Raw genomic sequence first — 19,362 nt, forward strand, 5'->3', positions numbered from 1 at the left:
CCACCTGGCCCTGCGGATGCTGTTTATTGCCCCCATACAGTAGGAAGCTTCTCCCATCAAAGGATCCACGAGCTGATCAAAGCCCCCCACCCCATGAGATCCGATCGACCACATGTATTCCGCGAATCGACGGAATGCCCAGCTGCGCGACAATCGTCACCTGTTGTGACCGGGGTGGGGACTTCTACTGTAAATGTGTGTGGGAACAGGCTTGAAGCGGGGATTCCGAGTGTTTGCAAGAATGTGCCACATGCAATAAACTGTAATAAAAACCATAAACCTGTGTATAAGAGGCCAGGCCTCAGAGATGCGGTTAGAGCACCTCGAGAAGATGCCCTGTTGTCTGAGTTGACGTGTTCTGCTCCGTCGGAATAAAAACTTCTGTTTCCTGCCTTCTAGTCTCCAGCGCCTGCCTCTTTGTTTGGTAACTCGAGTGGTATTAGAGGCGGTTAGCGCCGGGCAACTCTAAAAAGGTTTTTGATCAACATTGGCCCTACCTTTTTCCACAATTGGCGTCCCAAACGTGGGGCCCATCAGTGACTCGTGGATCCAGTGGGAGAGGTCCTGACGACAGAGTGAACGACTGCAACGATCGGGAGAGCTCCTGTCCGATAGACCCTCGTCTGACAGCCGATCATCCGAACTTCACTGGTTCCGAACAGACCTCTCTCGAGTGATCTACGTTCCTGACTGGGAACCATCAGGAGTGCCGTGACAGTCACGGAGAATAGAGGACGATCGGGTGCTGGATTCGGAAGACAAGAAACTGTCTATGCGGTCCGGGTAAGGTCGTGTAACACGACAAATTGCGAAATGATTGTTTGATTGTTTGGAAAATACTAGTATTACTCTTTGAATTGTTGGTTCTCTTTGGAGATTCGCTGTCTGCAAACGGAGAAGAATAGATTCTCTCTTCCTTTGCAGGTAGTGAAGGGTAGGTAACGCAGACTTTTGTCCCCTTTGTAACCCGTCATGCCTATCTTTCTCCCCCACTGATTGATTGTTTGCCCGAACATTGTTGTTCGCGGATTGTTCTTTGGAGATTCTCGGTCTGCAAACGGGGAAGAACAGGTTCTCTCTTTGCAGGTAGTGAAAGGGTAGGTAACGCAGACTTTTGTCCCCGTTGTAACCCGTCGTGCCTACTTATTCTCCTCATTGATTGTTTGATTGACCGAACATTGACTGTTCGATATTGGTTCTTTTGAGGTATTCTCTGCTTACAAATAACGAAGAATAGAAATATTCTGTCTAGTCTTTGCAAGCAGTGATAAGATAGGTAGTGCAGACTTTTGTCCCCGTTGTAATCCGTCATGCCTATCTTCTGCCCACTGATTGGTAGTTGGTTCAGCCCGGACCGCTTATTAGAGATGAACCATCCGGCTCCACTGGAAGGCACCCCTAATAAGGACATGTTCATGAAGCATGGATTGATCGCCATAGCCTATAGCAAGCTGTGGCATAAATATACGAAGAAGGATCAGAAAAGTCAGTGGCCACTGATAGGATCCTTAGATGAAGATAAAATAAGCGCGCTAGAAACAGCCCTTGGGAACAATAAGACAACGCCCACTATGCTCGATAGTCTCGGCATGTGGCACAAAGAAACAGAACAACATAAAAAGAGAAATGAAATTAGGTTAGAGAAAGAGCTACGGAAGGCAGCCCAACTAGCTGCTAGGAAATTAGAAGAAGAGATTAAGGAGAGAGAGGAAGCTAGACGGAAGCAAGAGTCAGAGACATCAAGTCAGTGTCCGGTTAGAACACCCTCTACGCTCTACCCTGAATTACCCTCGAAACAGCGAGCCAACGATGATCTTTTGTTAGGTCCTCCGATCATCTACATGCCCCCTCCATATGCCCCTTCCCAACCTTTAGCACAGGACCCGTCGCCCCCAAGCACCAGTGAGAGTAGTATCAGAGCTTCGGTCCCCATGGCCTCCGCGCCGGCCGAACCTCTTGTACTAGATACAGCACAAGCGACAATGTTAGATGACCCTGAGGCCCGAAAGACAGATTCCGCAAGAACGAACAGGTTGAGCAAAGATGAGCGAGCAGGGATTGACAAGATAGTAAGGACACTGGTAGAAAGAAAGGAGAGCGAGGAGCACATCACGGATATGTTCAACTCATATGCTGGGAGCCACAGACGACACTTTGTCGTACGATTGTGTTATCATGCCCTGAATGCGTATGAGGACCGATATCGAGACAAAGGTCCCGAGAGCCTAACGACTCTGTATAGAAAGGTCGATATCGGGGATGAGGGCGAGTGAGACGTGACGGACCTCCTTATGCGTACGCTTGAGGTTTTCCGCCACCTCAATGAACAAGAATCGGAAGCTAAACCTACGACACCTGTAGCGACCGAACCACGAACTGAACAAGCTAGCACCATGATGCCAATAAGAGAGGCTGCCCCATACTGGGTTCCCCCACGAGGTCTGGGAACACACAATGACGTCAACCACCAAGATGCAAGGGGGAGGGTAGTGTACAACTGGGTCTACCAGCCATGGGATCGGCAAGATATTCTGACGTTCCGGAAATCTCTGCCCGATTTACGTAAAAACCCCACTGCCTTCTACACTGAATTAGGTACAGCCCTAGGCTCTACGATTATGACCCTGGCTGACATTGACTTGTTTTTCGGGTTTTGTCTGCCAGCTGATGTGTGGAAGCAAATCCGGAAAGTCGACCACCTTGAGCTGTTTGGACATACCTGGTCACAACTCGATGGCATAGATAGGCAACGAGAACCTGGACAGAAGCCTTTGAAATCCATTTTAGAACTCCCAGACAAAATTGTGCAGAAACTGAAAACCCTGATCCCAGAAAAGAAAGTGGACTGGTCGATAGTAACGGCCTGTCGTCAGAAACCCCAGGAAGACGTATCTGAATACTTCTTCCGGTTTGAAACGGTGTTCTCCGATTACAGCGGCCAGGACATGACCACTGCAACCGGACACCATCTGTTTGTCCAGAACTATGTAAAAGGTCTGTCGCAGGAGGTCTCTCAGAAACTGCAGGCCAGCGAGAGTAGTTGGGCAGCCTCCAAACCTGCGGCTATCCTCCAGATGGCCCAATATTATGAGCAACAATTTTTGGGGGGGTGGGATGCACTCCTTGTTCTCAATCTTTTGACTGTCTTTAGTTAACACGTACCCTTGTGTGCGTGCAGCATGGTTGCGGTGTTTTGCCCATAGAACACCGAGACGTAATGAAACTGGATAAGTGGGACGAGTGTGCGTCCCAAACCAAATGCACTGCAAATTTAGCCAAACTGGCACTCCATTGTTTTCTTTTTTACACCTCTTGAACTTGTTTTTTCATATTTATTCTCTTCTCTTTTCTCTAAGCTTTCTATGGGCAAAACACCGCAACCATGCTGCACGCACACAGGAGTACGTGTTAACTAAAGACAGTCAAAACATTGAGAACAAGGAGTGCATCCCACCCCCCCAAAAATTGTTGTTACTATTGTTTGCCCAGCATGGGATTGCACCCACGATTAAACAGGACTGAAACTAAAACGTAATCCCCACACGAGATTTGGAAAAACATCGTTCGTTGTTAAAAGCTGGAGTTTATTTAAGATGGAATCGGACTTCTAAAAATACGGGACAGTGAAAGTGGTTATAGTAACAGTTTATTAACGTACATTGCAGAGAGATATTTCGTTCACCTTATCATGTTGTTATTAACATATTGAATTATGGGAAATGAAGTATAGAGTACTGGGATGACTCAGCCAGTAACATTCTTTGAACTAAGGGTAATTGCGAACAGCTGCTGGTTCTGGATGAGATTTAAAAACGCGAGGGATGATGGGAGCATTAACGTTTGCTGACAAGCTAGAGGAGGACGGGCGCTTTTAACCACTATGGCAGGTATGCAGGCATTTACTATAGTCAACGGTAGATTATATGGCAAAGTGTTAACTTTGAGAATACGTGTAGCGCGAGGGAAACCATGGAGCTTAAACTATCAGCAGAAAGGGAATCCACGGCTTTACCGCCACGATTAACTTAATGTTCATTTGAACTTATTGAGGGAGGCACAGTGGGGACCAGCACGGAAAACAGCAATTGTTATGTTAATACCATGTTTTTGTAAAACAGCAGGTTTACGGAGGATCTGATTAATAAGAGACAAATGTGTTTTTTTTTTAAGTAATGGGCATATTTTAATATCATACTGCATAACTGAATGAAGACACTAAAGTGATATATTGTACGGTTCAACGATTGAATGCTATATTTTTTAATTCACAGTGACCCCCGACGAAGGGCATTCCGTGCCCGAAATGCATTGGGTAATTTGAAATAAACACTGTCTTTTTACGAACTTCGCATCAGCCATGTTCTTTCCAGAGGCCCCGAGTGGCACAGTCTGAACATTAGAAACAAGGAAAATAGGCGGCACGCCAACTCAAGTGGGGACTACTAATTTGAGAAAGCTTAGAGAAAAGAGAAGAGAATAAATATGAAAAAACAAGTTTAAGAGGTGTAAAAAAGAAAACAATGGAGTGCCAGTTTGGCTAAATTTGCAGTGCATTTGGTTTGGGACGCACACTCGTCCCACTTATCCAGTTCCAATATTACGAGCACCAGAAAAATGAAAATGATAGAGCGACAGAGAAAAAGAAGAAAGACTTAAAAGAGAGGGTGATGATTGCCCAGTTGCAAGGGGTGACTATAGGACGAGAGCAATACAAAGGGAACTACCAGACAAATGCCCCTAGGAACGCACCCCCTAAAGACCGTACTCCGACACCCCATGTTGGACGTAGAGACATTAGCGAGGACCAGTGTGCATTCTGCAAGGGATTCGGCCATTGGAAATCCCAGTGCCGGGTTCTGTTGGAGATGAACAGGAATAGGGACCCCAAAGACGTAGCGGGGGGACCGAGAAATAGAGGACAGCAATGGGGGTCCGCGAATGACACGAATAACGATAGATCAAACAGACCGAATACATTTGACCGTCCCCGACAGAACCAGTACCAGCAGTCTGACTGCGACGATGGCCGCGACTTCGCATAGGACTGCCTAGGGCAAGGGAGGGATCCAGTCGAGCTCTATGTTGACCAGCAAGGTCCTTATGTCACCGCTAAGGTCCTAGGTACGAAGTCTCCATTCCTGGTAGACACTGGCGCGACACGTAGTGCGTTATCTAAACAACTGATTCCAAGGGCACCCTTGTCTGGCTCACTTGTAACATCGATAGGTTTCGATAGAACGCCCTCCACTAACCCTTTGTCCACACCGATCTCCTTCGATCTAGAGAACAACACCACTGACACAACGTTTTTGCTTTCCTCAAATACTCCTGACGCCATTATGGGACTTGACTTGCTGAAACATTTCCGAGCTACTATTAGATGTTCACAAGATGGAGTTCGAGTTTTTCTGTACGACAACCCAGCTCTGCTCAGACTTTGCCCTTCCCAACGCATGTTTTCCATCACTAACACTGACTCGTCCCTACTTGACACTCTGCCTCCGTATCTGTGGGCCAAGACAGATTCGGACGTAGGACGCATGATGATTGACCCAGTGCACATCACTGTTCGACAGGACGCAATACTCCCGAAACTTCCACAATATCGGATATCGCCGGAGGGCGAGAAGGCATTGGTAAAGATTATTCAGTCACTGATAGACGCAGGAGTGGTAGAGGAAGTGGTTAGCAATGTTTGCAACAGCCCTATCTTACCCATCATAAAGAAACAAGGAGAGGGAGATGAGAAAGCGTACCGCTTCATCATCGACCTTCGAGAGGTCAACAAAGTAGTTGTGCCTCAGTACCCCGTGGTCTCAGACATCACCACTAGTCTGACTTTGATTCCTTCTACTGCCACCACCTTCACTGTCATTGACCTCAAAAATGCTTTTTTCTCTATCCCCATCCATCCAGACAGCCGATACCTCTTTGGCTTCACCCTAAAAGCCCGATCATATAGATTCTGTCGAGCACCCCAAGGCTACACAGAAAGCCCCAGCATCTACAGTCAGGCCCTCAAGAGACAGCTGGACGAAGTCCAGCTACCGATGGAGTGGTGTTGATACAATACGTCGATGACATCCTTTTGGCGGCCGATACCACTCCACTTGCAGTCACAGCCACCATTCAACTCCTGCACTTCCTTGCGGAAAATGGCCACAAGGTCTCCAAAAAGAAGCTGCAATTCTGCCAACCCCAGGTCACTTACTTAGGCCACCTCTTGTCCAAAGACGGAAGGAAACTTACTCCCGACCGGATCCAAACCATTCTAGAGACCCCTGTCCCTAAGACTCAGAAGCAAGTCCGCTCCCTACTAGGCCTCACTTCCTTCTGCCGACAGTGGTTACCGAATTTCAGCCTCATTGTGAAACCGCTGCTTTCTCTGCTAGCTAAAGATGTCCCCTTCCCACTCCCTTGGACCCCTGAATGCCAATCCTTCTTCATAGAACTACGAGATGCCCTTTGTTCGGCCCCTGTCCTAGGAACCCCCGATTACACGAAGCCCTTCTCCCTCTACACTCACGAAAGGGAGGGATGTGCTTTGTCTGTCTTGACCCAGTCCATTGGCCCAAAGCAACGACCATGCGCTTACTTCTCTGCCACTCTTGACCCCGTAGCCAGAGCCTTGCCTGCCTGCCTTCGAGCTGTAGCTGCCGCTACTATCTCTATCCGACAGAGCGAGGGGATCGTGCTCTCGAACTCCCTCACGGTGTTAGTACCCCATGCGGTTGACACCCTCCTGAACCAAACTAAGACGCAACACCTGACGAGTGCACGACTGACTGGATACGAACTGACTCTGCTTGCACCCCACATCACCCTGAAAAGATGCACCACACTGAACCCGGCAACTTTGTTGCCCCTACCAGAGAACGATCCCAATGTGCCCCCTGTACATGACTGTGTGACCCTCACGGACGAACAGACTAGGAGTAGGGTTGACCTCAGAGACACAGCTTTTCCTGACCCTGACGGAGAGCTGTGGGTGGACGGCTCTTGCATCAAACTCCCCGATGGCACCACCTCAGCTGCTTATGCGATCACCACAGGCTGAACTGTAGTAGAGACAGCCCGCATCACACAAAGATCTGCACAGGCAGCAGAACTAATTGCCCTCACATGAGCATGCATCCTGGCAGCAGGAACCACAGCAAACATTTACACCGACAGCCAGTACGCCTTCGGGGTGGTTCACCATTTTGAGCTCCTTTGGAAGGAGAGGGGATTTTTGACCTCACATGGCACCCCCATCTAGTCTCCGCCTTAACTGAAACAGTCCTTCTTCCCAAACAACTTGCAGTAATAAAATGCCAAGCACACAGAAAGGTGACAGACATCAATGGACAGGGGAATGCACTAGCCGACATGACTGCCCGAGCCACAGCTGAGAATAGGACGACAACACGCATGTACGTGACCAGGTCACAAGCCGAAAAATGGACAGACGCTAGGGAAACTATTAGGGACATCCAAATGGCCAGCTCACAACACGAATTGACTGGATGGGCACGGGTGGAACTGAAAGACGATGAAGGCTGCTGGCGAACAAAAGACACGAACAAATGGTTGCTACCTACTCATACCTGATTCCCATACTGACTATGGCACACTCCCCTGCACACATAGGATCAGCCCCCATGATCGAACTTGTCTCCAGAGTTTGGCACAACGACAAAATCACAGACTCCGCCAAACGTCTGGTCCAACAATGCTTGATATGTTTGCAACAAAACCCTGGGAAAGGAACTGTAGTACCCCGGGGAGGGTTTGGGGTTCCCAATCACCCATTTGAAGTCCTGCAGATGGACTACATCCAGCTAGAAAGATGCCAAGGCCTGAAGTACGTACTTGTTGTGGTGTGCGCATTTAGCAAATGGGTGGAAGCCTATCCAACCCGCGACAACACTGCTATGGCCACTGCAAAGGTACTACTAAAGGAATTCTTCCCTCGCTACGGCCTTTGCCGAATTTTATGGAGCGACAATGGCCCCCACTTCGTAGCCGAAGTTATCCAACTCATCTTGAAGGGGTTGGGTGTAAAACAGAAGTTCCACGCAGTCTTCCACCCCCAATCTGCTGGACTTGTTGAGCGACACAATGCCACACTAAAACTAAAACTGGCTAAGATAGTGGCTACCACAGGACTGAAATGGCCAGACGCTCTCCCACTGGCATTGCTATCGATGCGGTCCACCCCCACCAAACACCACTTGACACCTTACGAGGTCATTTTCGGCCGACCCATGAGCGTCTGGTCTGCACCAAAACCGACTTCCATTCATGACGTCCCGGACGTCCTAATGTCCGATTACTTGTATAAATTGACTGAGACACTGTCTGTTATCCACCAACAGGTGCTGCATGCCATTCCTGACGCTTCCAGGGGTCCCAGACACAACCTGCAACCCGGGGATTTCATCTTGATCCGAAATTTCCAGCGTGCCAAGAGTCTGGAACCCCGGTGGACCGGCCCCTGGCAAGTCCTACTCACCACCCGAACAGCTCTTCGTGTGGAAGGAAAGTGCAATTGGGTGCATGCACACCATTGCAAGAAGATCTCCTCGACCCTGACAACGACCGAAGACGTGGTCACCCAGGAAGAGCTCCTGAACAAAGACCGACCATCACTGAACTGCTATCCTGATACAGAGACACTTGAAGTAGCAAAATGTCCCGATCCTACTGTGCCGACCAGAGAAGGGTATAACCTGCGACGAAAGGAGGGAGTTTCGGCTAAGCAGACCATTGACTAGATCATAATTCTCAGATCGGTGGCCTAACACTACAAAGGCTGCCAGGAGAGAAAGCCAGACGAAGTTTTTGGTTCTGCCCTCTACCGAGCTCCCTTGAAGATGATGGAAGCGCCCGATAAGAAGATGATGGAAGCGCCCGATAAGAAGATGATGGAAGCAACCGGACATCCGAAGATTCACTACAGAAACCCAAAGACTGACAAAATCCACAGCTCAAAGACCATTGCACTCTTTATTGCCCTCCTCTTTTGCCTCCTCCTCATGACCACCCTCTGGATTGTGGAAGAAAACGCACCCGCTCATGAGACATTCCTGACCACTGCACAGCCTACCACCATGAAGGAACATTATCTGATTTCTCTTTCACCCCAACTCAGAGAAAGGCGAAAGGAGTTTTGGAACAACTCCTTCGTGCAACTGCTGCACCAACACAATCTCGCTACCAACGCCACCAACTGCTGGATCTGTGGGTTGCTACCCCACGCCACTGGACATTCAATACCCTTCATCCCTTCACCCTTCTCAATTCACGGCTCCTGCCTTGCTTGGCTGATCCTCTTGCAAGAGAGCTATAGGGATAATGCCACCTCCAGCAAAACTATGACACATTTCTTTCATGAGGTCTGGCAGAACAAAACGAAGACACACTTCTGCCCGCAGACCTCCAACGACTCTATCCACATGGACATCCCTGTCAAAGAACGAATTGAAATGCAGGTGTTTAACAATCCGACCAAACCCACCTTCTCCTACCTCCGGAAACGAACAGCTGCCACCCTGACTGTGGCCCTATCCGTCATCAACGTCACAGGCCTTATGTGCATCGAAGGGCTTGGGACACAGCTGGTGGGCCGCAGCGCTTGCCGCATCACCAGAACTTTGGACTCCACCGATCCACCCTCTTTTGTCTCCTCTCCGAACATGTACTTTGTTTGTGGCACAAAGGCCTACACCTGGCTCCCCAAAGGCTGGGGGGGCACCTGTTTTATCTCCTTCATCCTTCCTCCGACCTATGTGGCTCCAGCGAATCACCATAGACAGAAACGAGCCAAGGACATTGAGCAAGCCGACTCCACCGGAGCACAGTTCCTCGATGCAATGAAGGGACTTGTTCCACTCTGGGGCCCGATGGCGAACAGCCGTGCCATCCGACATTTGACCCAGGCAGTCGAGACAACGATGAACATCACAGCTGGCATCCTTGCAAACAATACAGCCGAGCTTCAAGCGGTCCGCCTGGTGGCTCTCCAGAACCGCCTTGTTCTAGATGTGTATTTACAACAAGGGGTGGTGAGGGACAGAGTCTCTGAATTAAACAGAATACTCTCACCCAGTCAAGAGATCAGGGCTAGATCCAACACCGTTTTTAGCTCACTGCACCATCCCAGTTTCAGAACCTGGCTGTATGCAAATTAGTCTGTTCCTGTCCCAGTGCATGATGGGAACAGGGCAAACCAAACTACAAAAGCCAATTCTTACACTGGGAAGGAAACAAGCTACCGGGGACCGGTTTCTGGCATTTCAGCCGTCTTCGGCCCGGCTTGCTTGAATCCTGATGGTGCAATGAGCAAGGGACTCACATCTGAGCATACCCTTCCACGCTTAGGGTGGACAAAAATATTTACAACAAGGGGTGGTGAGGGACAGAGTCTCTGAATTAAACAGAATACTCTCACCCAGTCAAGAGATCAGGGCTAGATCCAACACCGTTTTTTAGCTCACTGCACCATCCCAGTTTCAGAACCTGGCTGTATGCAAATTAGTCTGTTCCTGTCCCAGTGCATGATGGGAACAGGGCAAACCAAACTACAAAAGCCAATTCTTACACTGGGAAGGAAACAAGCTACCGGGGATGTGGTTCTAGCGGATCGTGGTGGAGCATGCCGCATCATTGGGTCCAGCTGCTGTACATATATACCGGACAATTCACCCTCAGTGTACAAAGCCATCGAACATCTCCACAGACTCTCCTCAGAAGTTCACCAGGAGCAAGAAGAATGGTCGCTTGGTGGATGGTTCTGGAGTACTGTTAAGAACTGGGGGTGGAGATTGTTTACGATTATCCTGATTCCTGTTGTTATAATATGTGGGTTCTGCTTAGGAATCCAATGCCTGCCGCCTCTGTGTTCACTATGTGCGAATTGTATCTGCCCTAAAACTGTGGACTTTGAAAAAGAGCGCATGAGAGCACTGTATGATGTTGAGGTTGGGAATCTGATGAAGATAGACATCGATTAGACAAGCTGGCTAGATATGTTGAAAAGGGAGGACTGTTAAAATCTAGTTTGCAGCGTCAACATTATCGGCGCCATCTTGTCCCTTTGTGAGCCCATTTGTGCGCGTAAGCGGCAGCCATTTTAAATGCCATGGCCTCTCTGCCCACTGCCGACAGCCAGCGCATCTCTCTCTCTCTCTCTCCTGACCTCGCAGGCATCCCCCGCACGCTGACAGCCCCCGCTCTCACATGCTTGGGCCATAAACCCCTCTTCAGCGCAACCCTGCCTCGGAACCCCATCCTGTTCCCAGCTCAACACCTCCCTCCGTTCCTTTCATGATCCCGGGTCCTTTGATAAAAACCCCCCCTTTCCTCTGTGCCCGATTGTCCTGCTCATTCCCAGGCCGCCACCTGGCCCTGCGGATGCTGTTTATTGCCCCCATACAGTAGGAAGCTTCTCCCATCAAAGGATCCACGAGCTGATCAAAGCCCCCCACCCCATGAGATCCGTTCGACCACATGTATTCCGGGAATCGGCGGAATGCCCAGCTGCGCGACAATCGTCACCTGTTGTGACCGGGGTGGGAACTTCTACTGTAAATGTGTGTGGGAACGGGCTTGAAGCGGGGATTCCGAGGATGCCTTTCCGTACTTCAAAGTGTTTGCAAGAATGTGCCACATGCAATAAACTGTAATAAAAACCATAAACCTGTGTATAAGAGGCCAGGCCTCAGAGATGCGGTTAGAGCACCTCGAGAAGATACCCTGTTGTCTGAGTTGACGTGTTCTGCTCCGTCGGAATAAAAACTTCTGTTTCCTGCCTTCCAGTCTCCAGCGCCTGCCTCTTTGTTTGGTAACTCGAGTGGTATTAGAGGCGGTTAGCGCCGGGCAACTCTGAAAAAAGTTTTTGATCAACATCGGCCCTACCTTTTTCCACAGAGGTTCAGAGTAAATCCCCGAATATAGAGTGTTCTCCTATATCGATTCATACGAAAACACTCAGACACGTTACACTCGCCATTTGCGGTCTGCTGAGACCAAAATCGTCCATTTCCGACGATATTTATAAATCGGGTTCGGAACTATCGAACTCGATTTGGGACCACGGAACCACATGCCAATTTCCCCAACAAACATCCCCTTTGAGAGTTTGGCCTCGAAGTCACCATCTAGAAATAATGGTAAATTATTGAGTCTCTCCTACCTTTGGGAACTGTAGCTTGAGTGGCATGCATGTTACGAATGAAGACCTTCCCCCTGCTTGTGCTCTGGTACACATTGACAAATAGTATTACCCACCCTCATCCTGCTCCATCTTGATGAGATTTGTGTAAAAGTTGCAAACCCACATATATCCAAACATTGGTGTAGCCTTATTTGCTGAAAGAAAACAATGCCAAGTATGGATAAAATACTAGTGAGGTCCTGAAAACTCTATTTGAGTTTTTCTTTTTTTTCGTGGTGTAAATGTAACCTGTCTTCTTTGTATGAGGCATGATGGATTATTAAAGCCTATATTATCATGTTCAAAACATTGTTAGTTCTTAACATATTTTTGAAAAGAGTATCCTGGCCTTTTAAATTCTTAATCAATTTCATGAAGGCAAGGTAGTGGGTGGGAGGAGGGGAGAGAGGCGAGGCAGGAAGTCAGTCTCTACTTTGCAACTTAAACATCAGAGGAATAAATCAACCTATCAGGAGAGAATAGAGGTGGATTTTTTTGTTTAGACCCCAGCATTCCTCCTCGCTTCCCCTACTGCATTTCTCCTTGTACACAGTGGTAAATAGGTTTTAGTGTTTGAGGTCCCAATTCTCAGAAATTTCCCCAGCCACTTGCTATAATACACAAAATAGGGACCCCCTGTAACTATTGAACGTTCCTAAGACAGGAAAAATGCAAATGGCAAAACATGATCACTAGGCAACATATAGGTCAAACATCAATAATCCCAGACCTTAATGTGAACATTGATAAAGGAGATCAACTCAATGTACCAACAATTTTCTTATTGTATTTGAGCCATTGTTTGTTGCAAACTTTAGCCACCTTTTTAATGCTTTTGTAATAATAATAAATTGATATATTTTCTTAACTTTTTTGGTACATTGAGTTGATCTCCTTTATCTATGTTCACGGTGAGATCTGGGATTATTGATGTTTGACCTATATGTTGACTAGTGATCATGTTTTGCCATTCCCAGCCACTTGCTAGGCATGGGCACTCTTCCCCTTTTTGTATCAAGTGAGGGAACGCGTCATCAACACTTCATACCAATACCAGAGAGAGGTTCAGATGCTGGGCAACAACCTCAGAAGGTATGTGCCTGAAGGCCAGCAGGATCCTGCTGGTGACTGGGCAATTTTGCACTGGAGAAAGGACAAATTTGTACCAGAATTCACACTGGCAGACAAGTGCAAACTTACATCTGTACTAACGTACAAGAACTGTGAGTAATTGGGTTGCTGGTTATGGGGTGCGAAACCCTGCTCAAGCAACAGTCACAGTCTCCATCAAGGTGAACCACTAAAGTCACTAAATTAACCTAAGCCTAACCCTCTGGTAGCTTGGCACAAAAGCACTCAGGCTTAACTTAGAGGCAATGTGTAAAGTATTTATGCAGCACACAAACAGTAAGAAAGTGAAAACACAACGCAAGACAAATTCCACACCACTTTACTAAAAACATTTACTAAGTTGTTAGAGAACAAAAGGACAAAAATCCAATAAGTACAATGAATAGATTAACAATTTTAACGAATTAAATAGAAATAGTGCCTAGAAGCACTATGCGCCAGACCGGGACAAAGTCACAAGTTCAGGTCGACCTCAATGGAGTGTGGATTGGGTACAGGGACCAAGTTAGTCTAGCTGAGGAATATATGACGTTACAATGCATGCAATTACAACGCATGCTTTTACAGCGCAGTCTTTACATCGCAACTACCGTTACATTGCATGATTTTACAACGCATGCCATTACAACGCATTTTTAAAAACTACCATTACAACGCATTCCATTACAACGCATAGCATTACAACGCATACCATTACAACACATAACACTTTTAGGGCAACAGTAGGGTAAGTGTTGGATAGTGTAGGGGTACAAATTACTATTCCCACTCCAGTGTGTGCAACAGCAGGGAAAGTATTGGAAAGTGTAGGGGTAAAAATTACTATTCCTATGTACCCCAAAACCCATACCCACCCTAAAACTAAATAAATCTCAATTGCTTACCTTATGATGCATTGTAATGGGATGCTATGTAAAAACAGTTTCGTTGTAACAGTTGTGTTGTAAGGTAGGTTGTTGTAATGACTACGTTGTAATGGATGTTTCCCCCAGCTAAGAAAAGTACCTTAAATCCTGGTTGGGTAGCATTACGCCGCACAGTGGCAGTCCAGAGAAGCGATGCAAGATCTGCGTTGAAGATAATGTTGTGCAACTGTGGTTCCAAAGAGCTGTGAAAGCTGCGATACAGGATTGCATCGAGGATGCATCAAGCAGAGATGGTTCCGATGTCTGTGCAGGCTGCAATACAGGCTTATGTCGAGCCTGTGTTGGTTCTGATGAGGTGCTTTGAAGAGCTGTGTCTGATTTGTGTTGTGCTGTGTTCGTTCTGATAGGACCAGAGATGAGATGGCAGAGCATCTCTGGCCCCACTTCTAAGTGTCCAGAACTGGAGGGACGCCACTTCGAGGTTAGCACTCACAGCAGGCAGAGTCCAGGTGCAGTGTACAAGATCGTTGGAGACTTTTCTGTCCCTGAGGCTCTGATCAGGAGGCCAGCCAACTAGCTCTTGGAGTCACTCTGATGGTCCTGGGTTCAAGATGTGGCTCCAGTCCTTCTCCTTCAGGCAGCAGGATAGCAGAGAGACAGGGCAGTCATTCTTGCAGTAGAGCTGCACAGCAGTCCTTCTTCTGAGTCTTCCACAGGTCCAGAAGTGTACTGAAGAGTTGGGTCTTAGGGTCCAAAATGTATACTTGGTGCCAGATTTTAAGTGGGAAAAGGTTCTAGAGTTTTCTACTCTCAAATGTATCTGAAATGTCATTATTCCCTGCTCTGGTTCCAGTTTGTCTAGAGGCATAAAAGGCTAGTGTGAAACACTTTTTGAATGTGCTGAGGCAGTCTTGGTGACCTGCAAGTGTGGTAAGTGACGGCTCCTCCCACTCATCCTGACAGAGATGGCCCATCTTCATAACACCTATTCCCCCTATATGTCACAGTCTGGTAGTATACACAAAGACCAACTGCCAGTTATAACTAGTCACGTGACTCAGGATACAGCCCAAGGCACCAAATGGTTAGGACAAGAAAATGCCAACTTTCTAAAACTGTCATTTTCAGAATTGTGACTTAATATATAATTTTACCATTAAAGGGGGTGTTAAGTTAAAATTCTGTACACACCAAATTCAACATTCATATCTGCTCCCAATTGAAAGTCATCGCTTATTAAATGCAATATGGTAATCTAATGTTATTAGTATGGGAGAGGTAGGCCTCACAATAGTGAAAAACACATTTAGGAGTTTGCCGCTACCTGGACTTTGCCGTCAATAAAAGTTCAACTTTACACTGGTTGGTCAGTGTAAATGTCAGCACAAAATTGCTTGATAACTGGTGCAAAATCATGTAAGCCCTCATTCTGAGAGGCCATCTAATACTGATTTGTGCAGAAACTCCACCTGAACCGATACTACAAGTGGTGCGGTCATACCTAATGTGGTAACACTACATCTGGAATTACTGGGGACACGTTTTGTCAGGTCATACCTGGTGGACTTTGTCCATTGCATATGGTCTGCTAATTCAAATTATCTGTGGAAATCAGTGTGGGAAACAACAGTATCCAAGGTAATTCTGCATTCCATGAGCGATAGCTTATAATTATGAATCCTGGAAATACCAGTCTCAGAGACAGTACTTCAGGGTGAGAAATTACCACTTTGGAATTAGCAATTAACTGAATTGTGGTCCTTAACACCATCACTGCTGCAGCAATTCCCCCTCTGTGCTGAGAGGCTTTGAAAGCCATTGTTCATGACAAGCTCAGCTCGTCATAAGCACAGCTCCACTGTGCCTCATGACGAGCTGATCTCGTCATGAGCATCGAAGGGGTTAAACACCAATGCAAGCATGTACTCTTGCTTCTTCTACCCCCACGCTGGTGTAGTAATTGCTCCCTGCCAAATAAAAAGAAAACAATCATCCAGTGAGTAATACTGTGATTGCTTACTGGTAATAGCATTTCTCTGAGTCCTACTCTCACCGTGATGACTCCCTCGTTGAGGCCCCTGTGCCTCCAATCATAACCCTTTCCCACCGATAAACCTCCCTCCCCTTCCTTACTTCCTGTTCCGTACCAAACCCAAACACCTCACAGTTGGACTGGCCGAAAAGGACGGGAGGAAGGGCCTGAGTCATCACGGCGAGAGAAGGAGAGATTAATGCAATTACAGTTAAGTAATTGCAGCATTACCCCTTTGTCCCTTTCGCTGTAATGACTAACTCATTGAGATGTACCCAAGCCATAAAGCCATAGAAAATGCAAACACAAGGTCAAGCCACTGGCAATAACCATGTACAATATGCCAGCAACGCGGAACCCAACAAACAAGAACCGCTGGACCCCAGATCACCCATTAAGGTGACCCAAAGATAGAAAGAACTGCCCAAAAGGCAGTCCAACAGAGTCACAGCGAAGAAGTAAAATGAACCCCAGCCATGGAAGCCGACAGGCCACAAGGAGACCTCCCCAGACTCCCTAGAGGAGAAGAAAGACCAAACTGCTCAAAAACAAGCAGAAGCTCCAGAGTTGAAGGCTGAAAGAACCCCCCATGAGCGGAACCAAGCACACAAACATGCGGAGGAGACCCAGAACATCTGCACATGGGCCAGGAAGAGCAGAACCGCCATCTGTACAGCAAACAAATAAAGTGCCACCTGTCCAGGAGGCAGAGGACCTGGAAAAACCCCAGAAAAAACACCACCGGTAGAAAATGAAACAAAATAAGGCACCAGGAGCACAAAGCCAGGGCCCAACCAAAGAATAACCCAGCCCAATATACCTGAAGCAAGGAGACAGGCCAAATAACGAGCCAAGTGCAGCCAGCCGGCGAGCAGATAGCACCGCCACCAAAAACAGCACTAGCAATGCCAAAATAAAACCACAGACGACAAGGGTGCAAACGTGACCAACTGAAGAGGCCACAAAACCAGAGGCAAATCCGGAAATAAGCATATCACCAGAAGGACAGGACAGAGATTTGAAAACTCCCAAAAAGACCCTGGGAACCAAGTCCTGAACAACTCCAAGACTCCCTCAAGGGGACTGGAAGCCATAAAAGCTCCATCCAGAAGAAAACCAGCACCTGAGGAAGAGAAACAGAAAGTGGAACCCCATGAGACCGAGCACACCAAGCCAGAAACAAATCCCATACTGAGCATAAGAAGAACAGGCAGAAACCTTCCAGAAGCCATCACAGAATAGAAAACCCAGGTAGAGAAACCACATGAGGAACAGAACCAATAGAGACCACCACTTCAGACCCACTAACATCATCAGCAAAAGACGAAACAAATAGAACGGGCCATGCTGGAGCCACCAGAACAACTTGAGCTCCCATCCCCCGAACCAGAACAAGAAACCGCCAGAGCAAGAAGAAGGAGGGAAAGCAAGCAGCAGGCCCACAGGCCAAAGATCTGCCAGGTGCCAGAACACAGAGAAACAACATCCACACAGCATCAATATGGTATGATATGATAGAAAACCCAGCATGTCAGCACATGTAACAGGGCACCAAAGAAGAGGCCAGGCAAGACTCCAGCAGGCCACCAGCCAGCAAACAACCAATGAAGAACCGCCAACATAAGGAGCAAAGAAGGAACTACGCAGGGCGGAGCGAGGCAACCGCAACCAGCAGAATGCGGGAGGGAGGGCCTGAATGCACAAAGTAAACACTCCCAGCAGCCTCCCAGAACAGCCGCAAGAGTACTACGCAACTAGCCACGCCTGTCAACGGCTTACACAACAGTGACCCTGCAGGAGAACAGCTTCCTGCTTTCCTCGGGACACCCATCACCAGCCCTCTATCTCCACTGTCCCAGCCTAACAGGCAATGTGGAAGAGTGGCAATGCAGGTGAACGCCAGACACAAACAGCATCAATGACATCCACCACAAGTGCACAGCAGCCCGGGGGATGCCAAAAGCCAGGCACCATATCCTGCTGCGCCGCAAGCAGGGAAGGAGAAGAAGCACCATAGGACCCGGTCTGCAGAAGATGGGCCGCCTGCACACACCTCAATGCAGACGATGAGTAAGCGAACCTGGAACCAACAGCAATATAACAATCCAAGTGCCAGATTTAATCAAAACAAAAACCCGGTTGTTTCACAAACACAGAAGTAAGACTAAAATTGTTCATTGCTGGAGGGACACAGACTGACAGCACTCACTAACATGGCAGACACTAACAATGAGGCACTGAGGGTAATTAAATTAACCCTTTACACACATTATCATCTGTGTTAATTAAATTGGTTTCTGCTAAAGACTGCTAAATAATCTGGAACACATGAATGAAGTTTTGCCTCCCTCTTTGTCCTGTAAGCCCTCTCTGAAAACCGGGACATTGCCTAATTTTACTGAAATCTGCAAGGGCAGGTGATGAAAACACTGGGAGTGCCCTTTACACCCTAACCATGGCGCTCAAAGCATACAGTGTGAGAATAGAAACGGGGCTTCCTGCCAGGGCTGGTTGATGGATCTCCCCCTGCCCTAGCCGCCCCTTTGAGATCAGAGCATCCTTCCAAGTGCCAAGGAGCACACTATGTAACGTCTAAGGTCACGATGACCCGGAGGAAGTTTGTCCAGACCTGCTCACTGCTTGGCTGGTTAACCCTAACGCTTCTTACTGCATGGAGTCTAGACAGCTCGGCCTTCAGCTGCGCTCTGTCTACAACATTCATTATCTAAATTACCTTTACACGGTGTGCAATTACTAGAAAATGTATGACGCGCAGTGTTAACCCAAACACTGCAAAGCAGTAAGGACATACGGTTCCGTAGACTGCGGAGCTGCCCCTCTGCGTCGGGTGGCCTGTTACAGTCTTAGATGAGAAGATGAAGCAGAAAATGCAGCTTTTATAGTTTTCAACAACTATTTTACCTTAAGTTTCCAGACAAAATAGAATGCCAGGTTGGAGTGAAAAAACAAAAATCCGAGACCCTTTTCGGCCTTTATTGTTGCAGAACGAAAAGTTTTGGAAGGGTTGTTTTCTTCTCAGAGGGTCAGAGGTAAACCTACCACGCGGTTTTAATTTTTGCGAATGCTTGTCGACCGTGGTGCTAATATGAAACGTTGCAATCTGCATATGGTGAAGC

The sequence above is a fragment of the Lissotriton vulgaris genome, chromosome 8 (assembly GCF_964263255.1).
Source record: "Lissotriton vulgaris chromosome 8, aLisVul1.2, whole genome shotgun sequence".
Lineage (NCBI taxonomy): Eukaryota > Metazoa > Chordata > Amphibia > Caudata > Salamandridae > Lissotriton > Lissotriton vulgaris.